This window comes from Pristiophorus japonicus, chromosome 2 (genome assembly GCF_044704955.1).
Source record: "Pristiophorus japonicus isolate sPriJap1 chromosome 2, sPriJap1.hap1, whole genome shotgun sequence".
Taxonomy (NCBI): domain Eukaryota; kingdom Metazoa; phylum Chordata; class Chondrichthyes; family Pristiophoridae; genus Pristiophorus; species Pristiophorus japonicus.
In genome coordinates this window covers 373,795,632-373,809,628 of record NC_091978.1, presented here as the reverse complement: position 1 = coordinate 373,809,628, position 13,997 = coordinate 373,795,632, and the positions used below count along the sequence as shown (strand labels likewise).

Sequence of the window (13,997 nt, the reverse complement as noted above, 5' to 3'; positions counted from 1 at the left end):
AAGATTTACAAATCTCTGATTCGGCCTCAGCTGGAGTATTGTTTACAATTCTGGGCACCATTTTAGGAAGGACGTCAAAGCCCTGGAGAGGGTACAGAGAAGGTTTCCCAGGATGATATCAGGGAGTTCAGTTATGTGGAGAGAGTGGGGAAGCTGAAATTATTTTCCTTAGAGCAGAAAAGGGTAAGGGGAGCCCTAATTAGAGATATTGAAAATTATGAGGATTTTTGATGGAGAAAGTAGGGAGAAACTATTTCCTCTGGCAAGTGGGTCAGTCATAGATTTAAAATAATTGGCAAAAGAATTAGAGGGGAAATGAGGAGACACTTCTTCACACAGAGGACCTGTTCTGGTCTGGAAACCGCTATCCGAAAGGGTGCTGGAATCAGATTTTTAAAAGGCAATTGGAGAAGTATTGTGTGATTGTGTGATATATATGTGTGACTCTGAACAATGAATATCGACATACTATTCAACTGCAGATGAGCATCAGTGGTGAGTCCGATCATGTCTTCACCCCAGGACCCACATGCATTCTAGCAGAGGGTACTGGACAGTGATCAAGTGCTGGAATTCTGGCTGATTTTCCCTAGGATGATGAGCGTGGAGACCTGACCAGAATCCGTGCTGAGTTAGCCGATCTCAACTACGGTGAAGATGGAGGGGAGGGGAAGGGCGCTAAGGGCGCAACCTCCCTGTTCTGGGGAAGATAAAATCAGCCAGAGTGCCTGTTCCTGGCTGCTGTGCATTGATTCTGGACAATGTGTAGATATAGCATTAGGCTCAGCTGAGAGTCACCCCATCCCATAGTTCAGTAGACTAAATATACTCCTGCATGAAGAGCAGGCACTTGAAGAAGACGCTGGAGGGCTACTAGCCCCTGGCAGTCTGTGGTTAGACCCGAGAGGAGAGAATACTGGGGATATCAAGGCTGAGATCGCTAGATTTTTGGACTCTAGAGGAATTAAGGGATACGGGGAAGGCGGGAAACTGGAGTTGAGGTCGAAGATCAGCCATGATCTTACTGAATGGCCTACTCCTGCTCCTATTTCTTATGTATTATAAGTATAAGTATTTGAAGAGAATTAATTTGCAGGGTTATCGAGAAAAAGCTAGGCTGTGGGATTAAATTGGTCAGCTCTTTCAAAGTGCCTGCATGGGTGACAAGCCGAATGGCCTCTTTTTGGTGCGGTAAGATTCTATTCAGTGCCTATCAATGCCAAGGTCACAGTGCCTGTGAGGTAGGTACCAGGATTGGGTTGGGAAAGGATGGCCCTGTTGGCATGGTGTTCTCATGGTCTTGTTGTATATGCAATAATTGTTTAACAGTACTCAGTCCAACTCCAAGAGGTATGACCTTGGCTCTGCTTTAAGGCCCAAAGTGACTAATATACAAAATGGCTGGCCTTTTATACTTGGGCTGCACACACGTGCATGCAGCCCAATGGCCTCCAACAGTGACGCCATCTAGTGGCTAGTGATTCCAAAAGTACATACATGACAATACCCCCCAAGATAACAACACAGTCTTTTACAAATTGAGACGGTCCAGTGTTTTACGCTCCTGGGTTGATCGTCTCAGTTCAACTCCATCCTTGGGTGAGTGTTCAGAGTCTGTTGTGGTGGCTGGGTGGCTGACCTGGTGGAAGTGGTAGCGGCCATGTGAGGGATTGAAAGTCCATTTTCATTGAACAGGTCAGTGATTGAAAGTCCTGATTCACTGATGACCACCGAGTCCTCTGATGGCTGGGGGGTAGGTTGGTTGGTCGTCGATTTCCTCTTCCTCTGACTGTTCCGATTCGTCTGTGCCGCAGCTTTGTCTGATCCATATGTTTCCTGCATGTTTGCCCATTTTTGAGCTGGATAATAAATACTCTGTTCCCCCCCTTGGCCATGACAGTACCAGCGAACCACTTTGGACCTTGACCATAATTATGAACATATACAGGATCATTTACATAAATATCACGTGACACAGCTGTGCGATCGTGATACCCTTGCTGACTTTGTCTCCTACATTCAACATGATTATTCAAGTCAGGGTGTACAAGAGATAGCTTGGTCTTAAGACTTCTCTTCATCATTACTTCAGCAAGCGAGACATGTGCGGGAAGTGTGTCCACCTCCGGCTACTGACGGTCCGCGTTGCGGAGTTGGAGCTGAAGGTGGATTCACTCTGGAGCATCCACGATGCTGAGAATGACGTGAGTATCACGTGTAGCGAGTCCTTCTTACCGCAGGAGAAGGGTCCACAGCCAGTGAGGGAATGGAAGACCAGCAGGAAGAGTAGTGCAAGGAAGGTAGTGCAGGGGTCCCCTGTGGTCATCCCACTGCAAAACAGATACACTGCTTTGAGTGCTGTTGAGGGGGATGACTCATCAGGAGCGGGCAGCAGCAGCCAAGTTCATGGCACCGTGGCTGGCTCTGTTGCACAGGAGGGCAGGAAAAAGAGTGGGCGAGCGATAGTGATAGGGGATTCAATTGTAAGGGGAATAGATAGGCATTTCTGCGGCCGCAACCGAGACTCCAGGATGGTATGTTGCCTCCCTGGTGCAAGGGTCAAGGATGTCTCGGAGCGGGTGCAGGACATTCTAAAAAGGGAGGGAGAACAGCCAGTTGTCGTGGTGCACGTTGGTACCAATGACATAGGTAAAAAAAGGGATGAGTTCCTACGAAATGAATTTAAGGAGCTAGGAGCTAAATTAAAAAGTAGAACCTCAAAAGTATTAATCTTGGGATTGCTACCAGTGCCACGTGCTAGTCAGAGTAGGAATCGCAGGATAGCTCAGATGAATACGTGGCTTGAGCAATGGTGCAGCAGGGAGGGATTCAAATTCCTGGGGCATTGGGACCGGTTCTGGGGGAGGTGGGACCAGTACAATCCGGACGGTCTGCACCTGGGCAGAATCGGAACCAATGTCCTCGGGGGAGTGTTTGCTAGTGCTGTTGGGGAGGAGTTAAACTAATATGGCAGGGGGATGGGAACCAATGCAGGGAGATAGAGGGAAACAAAAAGGAGGCAAAAACAAAAGACAGAAAGGAGATGAGGAAAGGTGGAGGGCAGAGAAACCCAAGGCAAAGAACAAAAAGGGCCATTGTACAGCAAAATTCTAAAAGGACAGAGGGTGTTAAAAAAACAAGCCTAAAGGCTTTGTGTCTTAATGCAAGGAGTATCCGCAATAAGGTGGATGAATTAACTGTGCAAATAGATGTTAACAAATATGATGTGATTGGGATTACGGAGACGTGGCTCCAGGATGATCAGGGCTGGGAACTCAACATCCAGGGGTATTCAACATTCAGGAAGGATAGAATAAAAGGAAAAGGAGGTGGGGTAACATTGCTGGTTAAGGAGGAGATTAAGGTAATAGTTAGGAAGGACATTAGCTTGGATGACGTGGAATCTATATGGGTAGAGCTGCAGAACACCAAAGGGCAAAAACGTTAGTGGGAGTTGTGTACAGACCTCCAAACAGTAGTAGTGATGTTGGGGAGGGCATCAAACATGAAATTAGGGGTGCGTGCAATAAAGGTGCAGCAGTTATAATGGGTGACTTTAATATGCACATAGATTGGGCTAACCAAACTGGAAGCAATACGGTGGAGGAGGATTTTCTGGAGTGCATAAGGGATGGTTTTTTAGACCAATATGTCGAGGAACCAACTAGGGGGGAGGCCATCTTAGACTGGGTGTTATGTAATGAGAGAGGATTAATTAGCAATCTCGTTGTGCGAGGCCCCTTGGGGGAAGAGTGACCATAATATGGTGGAATTCTGCATTGGGATGGAGAATGAAACAGTTAATTCAGAGACCATGGTCCAGAACTTAAAGAAGGCTAACTTTGAAGGTATGAGGCGTGAAATGGCCGGGATGGATTGGCGAATGATACTTAAGGGGTTGACTGTGGATGGGCAATGGCAGACATTTAGAGACCGTAGGATGAACTACAACAATTGTACATTCCTGTCTGGCATAAAAATAAAAAAGGGAAGGTGGCTCAACCGTGGCTATCAAGGGAAATCAGGGATAGTATTAAAGCCAAGGAAGTGGCATACAAATTGGCCAGAAATAGCAGCGAACCTGGGGACTGGGAGAAATTTAGAACTCAGCACAGGAGGACAAAGGGTTTGATTAGGGCAGGGAAAATGGAGTATGAGAAGAAGCTTGCAGGGAACATTAAGACGGATTGCAAAAGTTTCTATAGATATGTAAAGAGAAAAAGGTTAGTAAAGACAAATGTAGGTCCCCTGCAGTCAGAATCAGGGGAAGTCATAACGGGGAACAAAGAAATGGCGGGCCAATTGAACAAGTACTTTGGTTCGGTATTCACGAAGGAGGACACGAACAACCTTCCGGTTATAAAAGGGTTCGGGGGGTCTAGTAAGGAGGAGGAACTGAGGGAAATCCTTATTAGCCGAGAAATTGTGTTGGGGAAATTGATGGGATTGAAGGCCGATAAATCCCCAGGGCCTGATGGACTGCATCCCAGAGTACTTAAGGAGGTGGCCTTGGAAATAGTGGATGCGTTGACAGTCATTTTCCAACATTCCATTGACTCTGGATCAGTTCCTATGGAGTGGAGGGTAGCCAATGTAACCCCACTTTTTAAAAAAGGAGGGAGAGAGAAAACAGGGAATTATAGACCGGTCAGCCTGACATCGGTAGTGGGTAAAATGATGGAATCAATTATTAAGGATGTCATAGCAGTGCATTTGGAAAGAGGTGACATGATAAATCCATGCTGACTTGGACCTGTGAAAGGGAAATCATGCTTGACAAATCTTCTGGAATTTTTTGAGGATGTTTCCAGTAGAGTGGATAAGGGAGAACCAGTTGATGTGGTATATTTGGACTTTCAGAAGGCGTTCGACAAGGTCCCACACAAGAGATTGATGTGCAAAGTTAGAGCACATGGGATTGGGGGTAGTGTACTGACATGGATTGAGAACTGGTTGTCAGACAGGAAGCAAAGAGTAGGAGTAAATGGGTACTTTTCAGAATGGCAGGCAGTGACTAGTGGGGTACCGCAAGGTTCTGTGCTGGGGCCCCAGCTGTTTACACTGTACATTAATGATTTAGATGAGGGGATTAAATGTAGTATCTCCAAATTTGCGGATGACACTAAGTTGGGTGGCAGTGTGAGCTGCGAGGAGGATGCTGTGAGGCTGCAGAGCGACTTGGATAGGTTAGGTGAGTGGGCAAATGCATGGCAGATGAAGTATAATGTGGATAAATGTGAGGTTATCCACTTTGGTGGTAAAAACAGAGAGACAGACTATTATCTGAATGGTGACAGATTAGGAAAAGGGGAGGTGCAAAGAGACCTGGGTGTCATGGTACATCAGTCATTGAAGGTTGGCATGTAGGTGCAGCAGGCGGTTAAGAAAGCAAATGGCATGTTGGCCTTCATAGCAAGGGGATTTGAGTACAGGGGCAGGGAGGTGTTGCTACAGTTGTACAGGGCATTGGTGAGGCCACACCTGGAGTATTGTGTACAGTTTTGGTCTCCTAACCTGAGGAAGGACATTCTTGCTATTGAGGGAGTGCAGCGAAGGTTCACCAGACTGATTCCCGGGATGGCGGGACTGACCTATCAAGAAAGACTGGATCAACTGGGCTTGTATTCACTGGAGTTCAGAAGAATGAGAGGGGACCTCATAGAAACATTTAAAATTCTGACGGGGTTAGACAGGTTAGATGCAGGAAGAATGTTCCCAATGTTGGGGAAGTCCAGAACCAGAGGTCACAGTCTAAGGATAAGGGGTAAGCCATTTAGGACCGAGATGCGGAGGAACTTCTTCACCCAGAGAGTGGTGAACCTGTGGAATTCACTAAATATATTCAAAAAGGAGTTAGATGAGGTCCTTACTACTAGGGGGATCAAGGGGTATGGCGAGAAAGCAGGAATGGGGTACTGAAGTTGAATGTTCAGCCATGAACTCATTGAATGGCGGTGCAGGCTAGAAGGGCCGAATGGCCTACTCCTGCACCTATTTTCTATGTTTCTATGTTTCTATGAGACCCCGGTAAGCGTGTGTGGTCTTGTCCTGTAACTAAGCAGTATGCATGACAGGTGGGTCTGCAGTGACCCTTGGGTTACTCGCTTCATACTCTGCTTTATGATTTGCTTGCCCATTGGATGCAGGTTTGAATGGCGCTGACCTTACATGTTTTTTACCATTGAGTTTCATGAACTCTTGAAACTCCTGACTGGTGAAGCACGATCCGTTGTCACTAACAACGATGTCAGGTAGTCCATGTGTCGAGAACATGACACAGATTCTCAACGGTAGCTGTGGATGTGCTGCCATACAAATTTCTCCCTTCCTTTCTTGGGCATAACAACACAATTGCCCCACAGTATACAATCCGACTGAATAGATAGTTCGTCTTTGTGACAAATGTAAGGTTTGGTCTCCTCGCACATTTGCTTGTGTATGGCAGAGCAATCACCTTTGAGGATGCGACTCTTCACCACCGATAAAATCGGGTCCTGGCTGGTCCAGGTCTTAACTTGTTGAGCCTTGACAGGGGTTCCTTCACTCTCAAAAGCATCCATAACTAACAATAGATCCGCCGGTTGTGGCGTTTCCACCTCCGGTGTGGGCAACAGCAGACGGCTCAAAGCATCGGCAGAATTCTCGGTGCGAGGTCTATGGCGAATGACATAATCATAAGCAGATAATGTCAGCGCCCACCTCTGGATGCGGGATGAAGCATTGGTATTGATACCTTTGTTTTCAGAGAACAGTGAAATGAGCGGCTTGTGATCTGTCTCCAGTTCAAACCAAAGACCAAACAGGTACTGATGCATCTTTTTAAACCCATTCACACAGGCTAGTGCTTCTTTCGCTACCATGCTATCGGCTCTTTCCGCTTTAGACAAATTTTCTGAAGCATACGCGATTGGTTGAAGTTTACCCAACTCATTAGCTTGTTGGAGTATGCAACCAATTCCATATGACAAAGCACCACAGGCCAATACTAAACATTTACATGGGTCATAATGTATCAACAGCTTGTTAGAGCAAAGCAGATTAGTGGCTTTCTCAAAAGCTCTGTCTTGAGATGCACCCCACACCCAATTGTCGCCTTTTCTTAGCAGTATGTGCAGTGGTTCTAATAAGGTGCTCAATTTAAGTAGGAAGTTACCGAAGTAGTTGAGTAGACCCAGGAACGAACGCAGCTCCGTCACATTCTGTGGCTTGGGTGCATTCTTGATGGCCTTTGTTTTCGCGTCCGTGGGCCTGATGCCGTCTGCAGCAATTTTCCTCCCCAGGAATTCGACCTCTGATGCCATGAAGACGCACTTCGAGCGTTTCAGTCTGAGTCCCACTTTGTCCAGACGATGTAGAACCTCTTCCAGGTTGTTCAGATGTTCCTTGGAGTCATGACCTGTGATCAGGATGTCATCTTGGAACACGACGGTTCTGGGAAATGACTTCAGTAGGCTCTCCATGTTCCTCTGAAATATTCCTGCTGCCGAGAAAAAGGGCCCCTGTGATAAATAAACAGTCCTTTGTGCGTGTTAATGTACGTAAGTCTCTTCGACGTCTCGACCAGCTCCTGTGTCATGTAGGCCCACGTCAAGTCCAGTTTGGTGAATGACTTCTCCCCGGCTAGCGTTGCAAACAAGTCATCAGCCTTCAGTAACGGGTACTGATCCTGTTTCAAAACCCTGTTGATCGTAGCCTTGTAGTCTCCATAGATTCTGACTGTGTCATCACTTTTCAGCACAGGAACAATGGGGCTGGCCCATTCATTAAATTCAACCGGTGATATGATCCCTTCACACTGGAGTCTGTCCAGTTTGATTTCGACTTTCTCCCTCATCATATGCGGAACTGCCTGAGCTTTATGATGGATGGGTCTTGCATCAGAGTCCACGTGGATCTGCACCTTGGCGCCAGAAGTTGCCGATGCCTGGTTCGAACAGCGAGGGGAATTGTTCAGTACTTGGGCACATGTATCTTTCTCCGACGACAACGCCTTGATGTCGTTCCAATCGCATCTGATTTTTTCAAGCCAGTTCCTGCCGAGCAGCATTGGGCCATTGCCTGGGACAATCCATAACGGTAACTCGTGAACCGCACCGTCATACGACACTTTAATTGTGGCACTGCTAATCACTGTTATGAGTTCTTGGTGTACCTACGCAATGGCATTGACTGGACTCAGCTTGGGCCTCACAGCCTTAGTGTCCCACAGCTTGTCGAATGCCCTCCGGCTCATTATCGATTGACTCGCCCCCATGTCCAGTTCCATCGATACTGGCACCCCATTAAATTTCACGTTGATCATTATTGGTTTGCTCTTAGTTAGAAACGAGTACAATCCGTACACTTCCTCCTCGGATTGCGTATCCGGATCCGCGCTAGTCTGACCATCATCCTCCACGTGGTGTGTCGCAGCATGCTTGCTCATCTGCGGACACTTGCACTGGAGGAGCTCCACTTTCAGACAGTCTTTGCAACTATATTGCTTAAATCGGCACTGCTGGTGCCTGTGATTTCCCCCACAATGCCAACACGGAGAAATTGGAAACATTCCCGCTGGTGGACTTTGGACAGCCACAGGTTTCACGTACGCAATCAGGTAGGCCCTGCCATGTGCCGCTCTGCCGAACCAATCATATTTACAGTACTTGCCGAATTTCGATTTTTCACTGATATCTGCTTTAGACTTCTATCCATCGTCCTGCATGACTGAGCGATTGTGATGGCCCTGTCCAACGTCTCCACCACCAGTAGTTTACGCAGTATCACCTCGTGGTTGATGCCGATTACAAAAAAGTCCCGCAGCATGTCTGCCAACACAGCCCCGAACTTACATGGTTCCGCTAGACATCTCAGATCGGCAACGAATTCCGCTGCATTCTGGCCCTCTAAAATCTGCGTATAAAATCTGTATCTCGAGATGTTGATGCCTTCGTCTGGCTTAAGGTGATCCTGTACCAGTGTACACAATTCTTCATACGTCTTCTCTGTTGGACTCACAGGCAGGAGTAGATTCTTTATCAGACCATAAATTTTTGGACCGCAAACCGTGAGGAACAACGCCTGGCGCCGATCTGCGTCGCTGACCTCCTCCATTTTGTTGGCCACAAAGAACTGGCTCAAACGGCTCACAAAGTCTGCCCAATCTTCTCCTTCCACAAATCGCTACAACAATCCAATTGTGCTCATTTTTGCATGCAAAGGTTCTTGTTGCCTCGTTGCCCAATGTTGTGTATGCAATAACTGTTAGACTGAGTACTGTTTAACTCCAAGACCTTGGCTCTGCTTTATTAAGGCCCAAAGTGACTAATATACAAAATGGTTGGCCTTTTAAACTTGGGCTGCACACATGTGCCTGCAGCCCAATGGCCTCCAAAAGTGACGCCATCTAGTGGCTAGTGATCCCAAAAGTATATGCATGCTGGCCATTACGCCAGCAGGAGACCAGTAGAAACGCCAGGCTAACAGCAGAGAGCCAGCATAACACAGCTCTACCATGTCTCTGCTATTGCCTTGGAGCTTCTGTCAGGCTCCCTCTGGCATTACAACGGACCAGGAGAGCTTAAGGGCCAATGCATGGGAACTGTGGGAATACACTCAGAGGAGAGAAACTGGAGAGCTGGTTGCTGTTACTGGGAGCGGATTGGAGCTCGGACTAGTCCTGGATTTACTCAGGTCTGTGGGGCACTGAGTCTAAATTTGTGGGTGACGCCAAATTGGGGGCGACAGTTAGTACTGATAAGAACTGCAACAAATTACAGAAGGACATTAATAAACTTGCAGAATGGGCATATAATTGGCAAATGAAGTTCAACACAGATACATGCGAGGTATTACATTTTGGTCGGAAAAACAGGGAGGTCACTTATTACTTGGAGGGTGAGAGTCTGGGTGGGGTAGTGGAACAAAGGGATCTCGGAGTACAAATACACAAATCACTAAAAGTTGTAACCCAGGTTAGCAAGGCAATTTAAAAAAAGCAAACCAAGCACTAGGGTTTATTTCTAGAGGTATAGAATTGAAAAGTAGGGAAGTTATGCTAAACCTGCATCGAACCTTGGTTAGACCACACGGAGCACTGCGTACAGTTCTGGTCACCCTATTATAAAAAGCATATAGAGGCACTGGAGAGGGTGCAGAGAAGATTTACAAGGATGATACCAGAAATGCGAGGGTATACATATCAGGAAAGGATGAACAGGCTGGGTCACTTTTCACTTGAAAAAATAAGGCTGAGGGGTCTTTAAAATTCTGAAAGGTTTTGATAGAGTGGATAGAGAGAGAATGTTTCAATTTGTGGGGAAGAGCATAACTAGAGGCCATCAATATAAGATAGTCACCAAGAAATCCAATCGGGAATTCAGAAGAACCTTCTTTACCCAGACAGCGGTGAGAATGTGGAACTCACTACCACAGGGAGGGGTTGAAGTGAATAGTATCGATGCATTTAAGGGGAGGCTGGACAAGCGTATGGGGGAGAAGGGAATAGAGAGTTATGCCGATAGATTTAGATGAGGAGGCTCAAGTGGAGCATAAACACCGGCGTGGACTGTTTGGGCCAAATGGCCTGTTTCTTTGCCGTATATCCTATGTAATCCTATGTAATCTTTGGTAGCACGGTATTTGAAAACAGCACAGAACTAACAAGAGTTTTAACTTTTTACTTTCAGGAAATGTCACAATGGACTTGCTGACCAGTGCAGCTCAATGTTAAGGCACAATTGGGATTGGGATCTTGTCCTTTGTCAGCCTCGTAACTGGCCGTACTGCCACTCAGCTCACTTTGACACACACTCAGACTCGGCTCTCCCAACAAATGGCACCTAACTGTCCTTGAAAGCTGACTGGTGACATTTTTGGGGCTCGATGGGAATCAAGGGATGTGAGGATCGGGCGGGAAACTGAAGTTGAGGTAGAAGATCAGCCGTGATCTTATTGAATGACGGAGCAGGCTCGAGGGACCGTATGGCCCACTCCTGCTCCTAATTCTTAAGTTCTTATATCAGAGTCACCACTGGGGTCAGAGTGCAGTTAGTCTACTGCCCCCATTTTGAGGTCGCTGCCACATCATTAACGTTCATTTCGGGAAGTTTAAATCAACCCCATGGGTCAACTTCCCTAACACAGCAACGTTGCATCGCAATCTCTTGATTTGGCCTGAATTCCCAACTCATTGTTATGTCACCTGCAGACTTGTGAATTGCCAGTAATGCCCTCATTAGTAAAGATGATGAGCAACAATGGTCCAGCATGGAGTTGTGCAAGATCCTGGATGAATGTAAATGAATAATCAGTCTTTCATTCACCCAAATAAAACCCCAGCTCCATTTCCTGATATATAGGGCTCAAATTTCCCCAGGAGTTGCCCCGCTTTTTTTGGAGCAAGAAGCTTTTTTTGGAGTAACTTAAAAATCGCAAATTTCTCCATTTAACTTGCACCAGTGTAAGTCAGTTAGTTAGTTTTTTTTTTGTTTTGTTTTTTCTCTCCAAAAAGGGGACGTGACCAGCCACTTACGCCTGTTTTGGCCATAGAAGCAAATTTGGCCAGCTAAAAGTTACTCCAAACTAACTTAGGCCAGTATATGTAGGCACAGAAAAACCTTATCTACATTTAAGAAATCAGCGCAGGTAGCCAGAGATTTGGGGGGGGGGGGTGGGAAGGGGGAGGTAAGTTAGAGGATTCTAAAGCACTAAACACCTTCACAGCATCAGCACAACATCATAACATCTTCAGCACAACATCATCAAAAATAAAGGAAAGATAAATCAGCTACTGAAAATAGAGCAGTGTTACCTTGCCGACTGCAGAACGCACCGGCTAGCCCTCCCGCCAGGGCTAGGGGCGGCAGGCACGCATGACTGTAGGGGTGAGGGATGTCTTTTTTTTTTTAAACAGTTGTTCCTAAATGTTGTGTGGTGATAATAGTCTTAATGCAAAATATATTTTATTGGAAAGTTTACAATGCACTTCAACAACAACAGCAATAGCAACAACAATAGCAGCAAACAAAGGCTGAACCCATCCCTCACCCACATCTCAGGGAAAGTGCACTTCCTCATAGGGTCGGTGATGGTGGTGGAGGGGGTTGTGGGTCCGGCTTGGGTCTCACTGGTGGCTGGTGCGTGGATTGAAGTGGGAGTGGCATTTGAGTATCCGGCCTTTATGCCCTTATTGCAGCAGCTAGCTTCCTCATGGCATCTGCCATCGTTTGCACACCCTCTGAAATGCCTGCCCTCAGTTCCCATCTCAGTGCTGATATTCCTCCCGACAGTGTCACTACCTCATCACGCACCCCACTGACGGTCACCACGAGTGATCTTGTAAGGGCATTGGTCTCCTCACCCAATGACATAACCTGATTAACATCTGATGAAGGCTGCATCTCAGGAGAGACTGGTCGGCTTCTCCTTCCCCTTGCCGTGGGTCTGCCTGGTGGCACCCCTCCAGTGCGAGGCGCAGGCTGGGACGGTGGGGCCCTGGGTGTTCCAACATGCATTTCACCACTGCCACTGAGACCCGCAACCTCGGAAGGTGTGAAACCATGTAATGTCGCCGCGGAGCTCATGGAGGTTTCTGGCAGTGTGATGCCCTGTACTATGGACTGATCCATATCACGATCAGCATTCTCCCGTGAACACATTTCCATGGACCCCTCCTCCCCCCCCTGGTCTGGAGCACACGTGGTGGATCTTCAGGATGTTGAGGAGTGTCATCTTCTTCTGCAAAATAAAACAGAACAGTCAAATGGTTAGCAGCACAGGAGGGGGCAAGATGGGTGGCATGAGTAGTCTCATGCGTAGCAGGCCAGTCAGCAGGTTGATTTGAAGGGTGACGATGCATTTTAATGACTCACCCTCACCCTCACGTGTGGGTCCAGCTTGTGCAGAGCTGATTCTTTTTCTGCCGGTGCGACTCTGTTCCAGGGGTGATAGATGATGCAGATTTGACGGACCTCCTCCTGTTCTAGTTCTCTCCCTTTTGTTGTGGGCCAATTTCTTCTGCAAAGATTAAAATATAACTTTTCACACATGGTGCGCTTCTGATGGGTGGGACATATATAGATGGTCACACTTACAATTGCAATTCCATTTAAAGATGAAGATATTACTTACACTCACTACTTCACCAACGCCCTGCCATTTCTTTTTGCACTGGCTTCCAGATCTTGCAGTATTCACCCCTGCGGAGTATTCTTCTGCAACTAGGTTCCATCATCTTCTCATTTCTTTGGGTGGAACTTTTCTGGGACCACTCTTACTGATATCCAGCTCCAGCCATTTGTCCTCAATGACAGTGACTAGTTTCTCCACTTCCTCATGGAGAAAATTCTTTGTTCTTGATGCACGCTCTTGCTTCATTGGTGTACTGGACTTACTCAGGTTATCTTGAAAAATCACAGTTCTCACCTTTCTTCCACCTATGCAGCACTCCTTTCCACTCCCTCAGCCACCCAAAAATCACTATTCACACCGTATCTTTATATATGGTCCATTGCCAATGCTGCTGAGGCACTGAGGACGCTATCCCTTTAATTGGCCGATTGCCATGCTTCCTGCTCAATTGCGCATGTGCACACGCCGAAACGCACACGCGCATGCTCAAACGGACATGCGCCACCCTGCCGGCACTCGAGACGACACTGGGCCCAACCCCCGGCCCTCTGCCAGCTGCGCTGAGCAAGCGCGGCCAAAGCTCTGCCCCCCACAGTCTCTGCAGTGCCACACCACGGGACCAGGGCGATGAAGGAGCGGCCAAATTAAAGGTACATTTTCGGCGCGTTTTTTGCCTCACAAAGTCGGCGTACCATGGATATCTATACCGCTCTAGGCGGCTGGGGAAATTTTGTCCCATAGATCTAACTGATATCTTTGTGTAAATACCGATGATATCTGATAACAGGTATGATAATGCATTGCAATATGCACCCACCTGTTTGAAGGAGGAACTAATTCCTTAAAAAGAGCATTCCTTCAGCAATTGACACCCTAGCTTCAAAGAG

At 47.1% G+C, this 13,997-nt stretch overlaps 1 protein-coding gene across 2 annotated transcripts in view; it reads right to left on the bottom strand.

Annotated features, from left to right (window-relative positions):
* Positions 1–13,997, bottom strand: part of bdh2 (3-hydroxybutyrate dehydrogenase, type 2) — a 202,246-nt gene that overhangs the window by 74,681 nt on the left and 113,568 nt on the right. The window lies entirely within an intron of this gene.